This window comes from Zosterops lateralis (assembly GCF_965231275.1).
Source record: "Zosterops lateralis genome assembly, chromosome: 3".
NCBI lineage: Eukaryota > Metazoa > Chordata > Aves > Passeriformes > Zosteropidae > Zosterops > Zosterops lateralis.
The window spans coordinates 97,286,987-97,296,466 of NC_139764.1; positions in this window are offsets into that span (position 1 = coordinate 97,286,987).

Sequence of the window (9,480 nt, forward strand, 5' to 3'; positions counted from 1 at the left end):
TATTCTTCTTCATGCTGAAGTAACCAATTAAGTTTTATTGCTTTATTGATGCCACAGATATAAAATGACTATGTAGAGCATCTGTCATAAAATGCTTGCTTAAGAATCTGTTGCTGGAGACATCAGTACTGCAGTAGAAAGATAAAAGGAAGATTTAAAACGCATGATGTGGATATGTGTTAGTAGCTAATTACATGCAGTGGGAACAGATACAAGGATGGCTTGCCATCAGCTGTGGATTGCATCGAAGATGTGGTTATCAGTGCTAAAATGTTTTCATAAAACAATCTTATGTGCTGTCGAGCTAGTCATTTTTCTATCATGAATTGTTCCTTCTAGTGATTTTTTTTAAAGATGAAAATTCAGTATTGGTTTTCTTTTCAACTGTATAAAGTGGAGTTCTTTTATGGGGAGCTCACAAGTATACACAAAACATTGAATGCTGGTCCTGAAGAGGGAAGTCTATTGTCAGGATCTGTCTCTTATAGCAATGACATTAATTTACAGAAATATAAAGAATAAATTCAGCATGAAGAATCTATGACCATATAAATCTCTCATGCATCAGTTCAAATGAAAGCTGTTGAAAAGAACTGGACTGCCAGTATATTCATGTAACTGCCTGTGACAGAGAAAGTTTACAAAAGAAAAAAAGAAATGCAAGCAATAAAAATGGAAAGGTGCTTTCTTCTACCATATCCTTTTATCCTTGATATATGCCCTGCTTCTGCATTTTTCATACGAAAGCTTAAGAGAGTATTGAAAAGAAAGGAAAAGGAAAAGCAGTGCCTACTGCCTATCAGATATAGTCATGGAGGCAGTTGACTCAGATATACAGATTAAGGAATCTTTTATGCTTTGGCACCACTGGCCCCTACTTTGTTCTGTGTAGCCCACAGCAAAATTATTTTCTTAATTTGTTATTTCATAAATATTTTGAGCATTGAAACCTTTAAAAAGTCCCAGAACAAAATAAAAAAGAAAAAAAAAAAAAAAAAAAGCCAAACAGCATTACTATTGTCAGTTTTTAAATGGCAAACTCAAATTCCTAGCAGGTTTCTTTGAAAAGGGAAATTGTGTATGTGGATCATGTGCATAGGGACACGTTATCAATTCTGAACGATTTTCAAGATGTAGTCTTGCCTGCTGCTAACACATTATACAGTGCTGCAAATCGCATGTACCCTTAAGAAAGGTCAAAAGAAAGAGATTTTAAATACCATGGGATTCTTTCTCTTTTTATTCAAAAGGCCATGCTTTATTGAAGAGGTTAGAAAATCTGGTATTGTAAAATCCACAGTGGAGATCAATTTTGTGGCATTGAAATAGGAGGCTATGTTTTTTACCACATATGTAAATTGAAAACCTGTTCTAACCTAACATTAAAACACATTTTTCAGAGATTCGGGCATGTATTTAATAAATTCACCATCTTATTCAGGACAACAAGGAGATAGAAGTAGTATTAAACACCCATATGAAACCTGCCCAAAGAAATATTCACCGATTGTTTTCATTCCTTATTCCATTTCCACCCTAATTTCCTTTCTGCCTTCTCTTCCTTTTCTTGGCTATATAAATAGTTATTTTTTCAGGGTCAGGAAGGATGTTTTGTGGCAAGAGGAGGAAAGCCTCCTTTCTAAAAAGATTTTTTTTTTTTGCTCCTGTTTGTTTCATTCATGTATCAAGACAAAAGATATTTTAAAAACAACCTCTAAATATTGAAATTAAAAAGGATCAGAAAATTTCAATATTTTTGACCTGACTTAATCAACTATCATTGCAGCACCACCCAAGCATTCAACATTTCATTCTGTCAAGCTATATGGCTAAAAGATTGATGAAGAAATATTCGTTTTGCTACTTGACCATGTCCTAAAATCATTTTAAGATTAATAATTTCTTTGTGTTTATTTATTGGTCCTGACACAAATCCCATCTCTTATTGATACAATGAGCTTTGTGACCATCACACATCTTCAAGAGGGAGGAGGAAGAAACCACAGAATTGCTTCTTCACAAATGTGCTTTCTGCCTTGACATTTCAAGAGTCAAATGCAGATGATATCTGTGTGCATGTGGCTTAACAACATCCTGTCAAATAAGACCAGGTAAATCAAAACATACCAGGACCAGTCTTTGTAGCAGCAGTAGGAAAAAATAACTGTTATGGGAAAGTACAGAGAAATGCTGCAATGTCACCATCCCCCACTCCCATCTGTCCAAGACCACATCAGTCATCATTACCAGGCACCCTGTGTGTACTCTCTCTGTAGTTACACTAACTTGGAGAGCAAAACCTAATTATATATGAACCTCTGCTTGAAAAATTGCCCCTGTTGAAATATCTGATTGTCTCAAAAGTTATTAAATAATTTGCAATTATTTGCACATAGTTGCTGCTATAGAATTATTTTTGTATTTCAGATATTATTTAAATTAAAATTATCCATAAAAATGGACAGTCTTCTTTCATTAGTGTTTTACAATCTCTAAATCATAAAATTTAAGTCACAGCAGAGCAATAGAGTGTCCATTATAAATATTTCAGGTACAAGATTTCTGGTCCTGAGATAGCTTCCATCCAGGATCTACGTCATCATTATTAGAGTGTATAGTCAGGCTGCATACATGCAGGCTGAATTCCTGGGCCAGTCAAAGGAGACATTGGAAAGATAATCCACCCTGTTCCACAGTTCCTTATCTCAAAAACATGAAAAATTATTTTCTCTCCAAAGGGATAGAGGAAATACCATTCCACTAATGGTTGTGTAAGCTTGGATACTACAGTGCTGAAGACCATAGCAAGGAACCTTTGTAATTATATTTTCTTCCAACATTTTAATGTTCCTTAGTCCCCTCCCTCTGGGGATTCCTACACATATTCCTTCATCTCGTCTTGCCCCTTTGTTTGTATAGCATATGTTGGTTCACCACCATGGAATCCAGCAGTGGCTAGGGTTAGGCTGTAAAGTGATGAAACTTGGAGCATAATCACATGGTTTTAATGTGGATCAACCACCTCCTGAACCCTTCCTGTAGGCTATCTTAAGATATGCATTAGTGAAGAAAATCAATTAAATTACCACCACTTAATGAACTATTGCTTGTTGGCCAGTCAGGGTACCTGACTATGTTACCACAATTGAAAAAAAAAAAAGGCCATAAAGGGCATAAAGTAGATGCATTTCATATCTGAGTGAAGAACATATTCAGATAGAAACGAAAAGTATTGATTCATTTTGTTTGTATTGAATCTTCTCCTGTCAAACAACAAGTCACAAACTACAATTGATGATAAAATCCCTTCTTTGGCATCTCCCTGCTGCAAAGACCTAATCCTCTCCCTTTGCTCTTCCTATCCCTGAACTATACGTCTTGCTTTGGACTACACCTTAGTAGGGATTCTTGGCAGAAGGTCTAAGACAAGGAACTGAATCAGTGCATGAATACAGGTACAGTAAAGTATTAACTCAGTTCAGGTTAGGCTACACAGTGTATTTCTCAGACCATTAAAGATGACCCAGTGTTTGTAATGATGCAAGGACCAGCATTTAGTTTGAAAACTTCTGGGCTTTTAACTTTACAGTTTCTAGTATATGCAAGGTTTCAAGCCCTAAGAAATTTGCAAGCATGCAGTTGCTTGTAGGTCACATTGCAATGTCAGCACTGAGTGTCTTGCATGGCTTTACACAGGAAATGGCCATAAATGATCTGGACCAAGTTTCCCCTTTACCCTCAAGAGGACTTCCAGGGTCAGAGTTAAGGTCATTAACAGGATGGTGTGGGGAAACTCACACTGCAGCTATCTCTCGTGATTGCAGCTCATGGATAAACAATGGACCTCATTCTAAAAGATTTTGGTCCATTAATCTTCAAAAATACAAATATTTATAATGCAGTAAGAATGTATTAGCCCAGTACACAGTATCTGTCCAGTTTGCTTCCCTTTGTGCAGTTCATCAGCTGGTTTAATACAGGCTTCAGTTCTAAGGTGTGTTGTGCTCACTCTTCATCCATCTGTCCATGCACAGACTATCTGGGAATGTAGGGGTCATCTTCCTGTTTGTGGATTTTGTCATGGTGTTCAGGAGAACTTAATCTTTCCAACTCTACTCTCCCCATCTGAGGCTGACAAGGCCATGAGAAAGGAGGCACTTCCTCCAATTGCTTTGAAACTGGGAGCAGATTCACAAAGCATTAAAAAAAGCAATCCCATTAAAGTGGTTCTTATACTCTGTTCCCAAATTGTGCCAAGCACTCTTCAAAAAAAGGTGCTGGTCCAGAAGAATAGTATTTTCAGAATAGGCTTTCTTCCTCTGGTTATTTTAATTTGATAAATTATTTAATTTGATAAATAAATGTTTCATTCTGCTCCATCAATGCAAATGGGTCTCAGTACAGCAATGTACTTCTCCCCTGTAACGAGATCTATGTTTTGTGTCTTGCACTTACTTTTCAAAAACAGGTTTACCACTTAGACCTGCAAAGAATGATTTTTCACAATACAGTGCAGTAATAACAAGACAGTTTCTCTTGTAGAGTTACTAGGACTGACATAATATCATATCTAATGGGCCACTGTCAACAATGAACGGTCCATAAAAGAGCACATCCAGTGCTGTCACTTTCTAGGTAATTAGTTTCACCATTTAAATCATTACACTTATAGTAATATTATGGTAGTGACATACGCACATCAAGAAAAAACTGTATTCTGGCCATTTTTCACCCATGCTAATTGCTTGCAGAACTGTGGAAATGGCAATAGAATTTAAAAAAAAAAAAAAAAAAAAAAAAAAAAAAAAAAAAAAAAAAAAAAAAAAAAAAAAAGAGGGAACAAGGCAAAACAAGGCAAAACAAACCTGACAAGTTATAAGTCCCTGATGAAAATGATTTACCAATATTAGTTGTACCAGTATTAGTTGTACAATATTTTCAATTTATAAATACATAGGTGGGGGGTTTTTTCATTGTTTTTACAAATACTTGCTTTATTAGATTCCTAGTTTCAAAACATGAGCTGATGGATCAAAATCACTTAGTACACGTTTTTCTCTCATATTTCAAACATAGAAAAATAGTTCTGCTTACTTGCTCAATTTACTAACAGAGATTATCTCTTCCATACTGAGATAAGCTTTGCATTTTGCTATGCACAGGCACCAGTGCAAATCAGCAGGACCATACACCTCATGCTTTAGTGCAGGATTTTTCCAATAAACAGCTACATTTTCAATCCAGCTAGTTATATGAACTGGGTAGAGCAGGAGTACACTCTGGACCATCTAGCAAAAACACAATGCAACTCAGTCTTCTCCAAGTACAGACTAAAATGGGAATATGAAATAACTAAACTGTAAAAGAATTCAAAATATTAGCACCATGTTTCTTTTGATACAGGTGAAAAACTGCTATAACAATCATTTGTAAATATATACCCCTTTGTCAAATGGGGATTTGAGCTGTCATAGCAGAAGCTAATTTCTTATACTTCAAGGCAAATGAAATAGAATATGTAACCTATAGTGATGATTTATGCCTCTGCAGAAGTGGATTAAAAAGCAAAGTAATTTCTTAAGTGTAGGCTTCTGCTTTAACCTTACTTGAAATCACCAACTGAGGCAAAAACCTAGTTGTATCCTGAGAACCAGGATGTTTTTAACGCTGATTTATTTACGGGCCATAGGGAAGCTACCTCCTTCTGGTTTTCAGTGTCTCCATATGTACAATGGGGAAAAAAAAAATTAAAGGATTGTAGAGAAAATAAATTATTGCACACTTACTGATTGTTCTGAAAGCATGACCAAAGCTGAAGCAACTATTTCCCTTCTTATTAATACTATAATAAAACATCTTTCAGACAGAAGCTTCAACTTTTAAAGAGAAATGAAGAACCAAATCCTGCAGGTAAGAAAAGAAAATGTTATTTCATTAATGAGAGCAGCTCTGCTGTTTTTGCTTTACCTTGGGTAAGAAGGTGAACTCCTCAGATGGTATAAATTACACTACTTTCAGCTTCCTTCGAATGATGCCCTTTCACACTGGCTGTGTTTTCTAGAAGCTCTGACCTTGGAAATCCCTTTGCTTGAAGAAGTTTTATTGAAAGATTGCCTTCAAAATATTTATTTTTGAAAAACAGAGGCACTCAAAAAAGTTTTTTTCATTAAATGACAAATAATTGCTAACTTTTCTAAGTAGCATTTGAAACACAGAATCACAGAGTCAAAGAATAAACTGTGCTGGAAGGGATCCACAAGGATCAAGTCCAGCCCTGCACAGCACCATCCCCAGAGTCACACCACGTGCCCAAGAGCTTCTTGAGCTCTGTCAGGCTGGTGCTGTGACCACTTCCCTGGGGAGCCTGTTCAGTGCCCAACCACCCTCTGGGTGAAGAACCTTCCCCTGATATCCAACCTAAACCTCCTGACACAACTGCAGGCCATAACAAAATTAGTCTGACTTTACAAATCCTATTGTCTGGGTTCACATTTTAATTTTCTTCCCATCAAATTACTTGTTCTATAACTACTTTCTTTTCTATCATCTCATCAGTGCAATCTTCCTTGCAATTTCTGAAAGATTTTTGGGATGGTTTAAAAGATTTCCTTAGCAATCTGGTAATTTTTGGAGTAATATTTAAGTGACTGTAAACTTGGGGGGATCAAGGAAAAATTATAAGCAAGTGGTTTGAATCAAAAAATGTTAAAACTGTTATTTCACACATAATTCAGTAAATAAATTGCTCCATTCGTAGTAAGCACAATGTTTATTTTTCAAGTGGACTTTTTCTTGCTGTTCTCCATTTACCTTAAAGACAGAATTTCTTTAAATCTCTGCTTAAGCCTCATACTATCCTCTCTTTTCCCAACAATTTCTGGGTTTTTTTCATCATATCTTCTATAAAAAAGCTAACTTTTGGAATATCTACTCTGAAACCTGAATGCAATTAAATTCTCTCCAATACATTAATAATTAATTCATATACCATTATATAATATCTGTGAAACACTGACAGAAGGGATCACATTTCTGATTTTCCCACCTCTCCAAAGACACACAGGCAGTTTTCAGGTCTGAGGGATTTTCTTTTCCTGGCTTCTCTTAGTCCCTGTAATATTCAGGCTAAATGTTTCCATCTGCAGGGTGTAACCTCAAAATACAGAGCTCTCAGCTGATTCCTGGGCCAACACAAAATTTAATAGAGACATATACAACACACCAGGTTGTCAGTGAAGAATACACATCCATACATTGCCTCCCATGGCAAACACAGGCACAGCAGTCCCTGACATGGTGGCCTCAGCAGGGCTCCTTCCAGCACCAGGTTCTTCCCACACCTGGAATGTCCCCACAGTAACTCCTTCCCCAGGGACTCTGAACCCAAGCACACCTAATGGAATCCTCATTCCAAGTCACACTAGGGAGCCATGTGGACACCACAGAACATGACCATGCTAACAAACCACAGCAGAGGGGGACCAGTATAACTCACAGGACAGGCCTGTGCTCCTGCCATCGTTGCATGGACTGATGGGAGGACTTGACCTAGAACCTCATGGAGATCCACAGTATCAGACAATCATAGGCACTTTGTTTTACTCAAATGTATTTTTAAGAGCAATGTTTGGAAATATTTTTATGTCTGATTGCACATGTTATTTAGCCACCTGCATTGGCTACTCCATACATAAAGACAAATTTCTGTTGGCTTCTTGACACAAGTTTAAAATATGTTTGTGAACACAGCAGTGTGGGAAACGATTTGAAACTGGGCCTTCTTCCATTCTGCTGGAGCAATCCCTATGGCTTCAGGGTAAACTAAATGGAAGGCATTTTATTTAGGATCTGGCAAGTGTCCACACTCCAATTTTTCACAAAGTCATGATGCGTTTATGCCGAAAAAGTTGACATATATGAAACCTTTGTGCAGCAAAATGTCATACTAACAATAAAGCAAATGGACTACGGTTTAGGTCTATTTTTTTTTTTTTTTTTTTTTTTTTTTTTTTGTACTGTGCCAAGTTCCCCCATTGGATGAACTGCAGAGAAATTATCTCTGGAAAAACAGACTGGCTATTCCTGGTTTCATTAACAAGCTGTCAGTGTCTCCCTCTAAAAGACTCACATATGCAAATACCGGTCTTCTTACATTTAGATTTTTCTCTATCACCTTAAAACTATCCTATCTCACTGCAGCTGTGTCCTTTCAAGCTGTCAGATTCGCATATTAACTGATATTTCATCAATTTGGCCCGAGCTGCATTTGTAACTGAGTCCCAAGGGGGAAAGCTAATGCATTAAACAGAACATTAGCCTCCTGGATGTCGTATTTCCTTCAGAAGCAAAGAAGCCTTCCTCAGCTGAGCTGTACAAACCAGAAGCACCAACATGGCGTGGAGAAACTCATATTGTTCCTCGTGAATTTTTCATGAGGGTTTCTGCCCATGCATCTCTAACATCCAGCTGTACATCACTGACCATTACTTATCTTCATCCTCATAGTAAAGATGGGAAAGGTAAAAATGAGCCGGGCCTCCACATTTTTGTGTATATTTGATACAGAATATAGGATATCAGGGAGTATTTGGAGCTGGGGATGGGAATTAGTTTGGATGTTAGCTTGCTAGTCCATAGCCCAGTGTCTACAGAATCATGCAGTGCCAGAGGTAGTTAGTTTGTAGCTGTACAGATGGTCATGGATGATAAGATTTGCCTCAGGCAGGAGAGCTGTTCTTGCTTATTCCACTGAAATGCAGCCTTAGATATTTGTAGCTAAATTGCTTTGATTTTTTTTATTATTGTAAACTCCTCAAGTTAAAAGGGTAAAGCTCAATTTATGAACAAGATATCAGAAGGCAAAGTTTAAAATGCAAGCATCCCTTAACCTAGCTTAAATACAAATTTCAGAAACAATTTCATTTGAAATACATTAACTTGCAAGCTTACCAATCGCATCATTTCCCATACAGTTCGAATCAAGACTCGGCAGAACTTTCTCATTAATGCATCAAATAATGCAGATGTCCTTTTCTTGCCCCCTTTGAAGTGACATATGCTTCAATTTATTTTTAATCTTCTTAGTGATGTTGTAAGTAAAGCTGCCCTGTGTGACATATGAAGTTACTATTTTCTTCATTGCTATGAGTCTGAAGAACTCAGGCAGTAGTGGCTAAATGCAGATTGAATCAGGCTGTTTAACCTAAACGCCAAGGAATGAAAGCCAGCATTTAATTGTAAGGACATACACAAAGGCAAATGCAATGAATTTGCCCCTTGCACTAAGACAGAGAATACACTAAACACTTAAAGCCCCACATCTGCACTTCTCTTTTACAAGGCACATTTCCACTGCCAGATGAAGTGTTTCGGCCGTAGCTGTGTGGAACAACAGTGGCATCCAGTGGTTACTTGGCTAACCACATGCTGCTCCTCCCTCCAGGCTGTCCCAAGTCTGCATCCCAAGCCTGCTGCATCGCT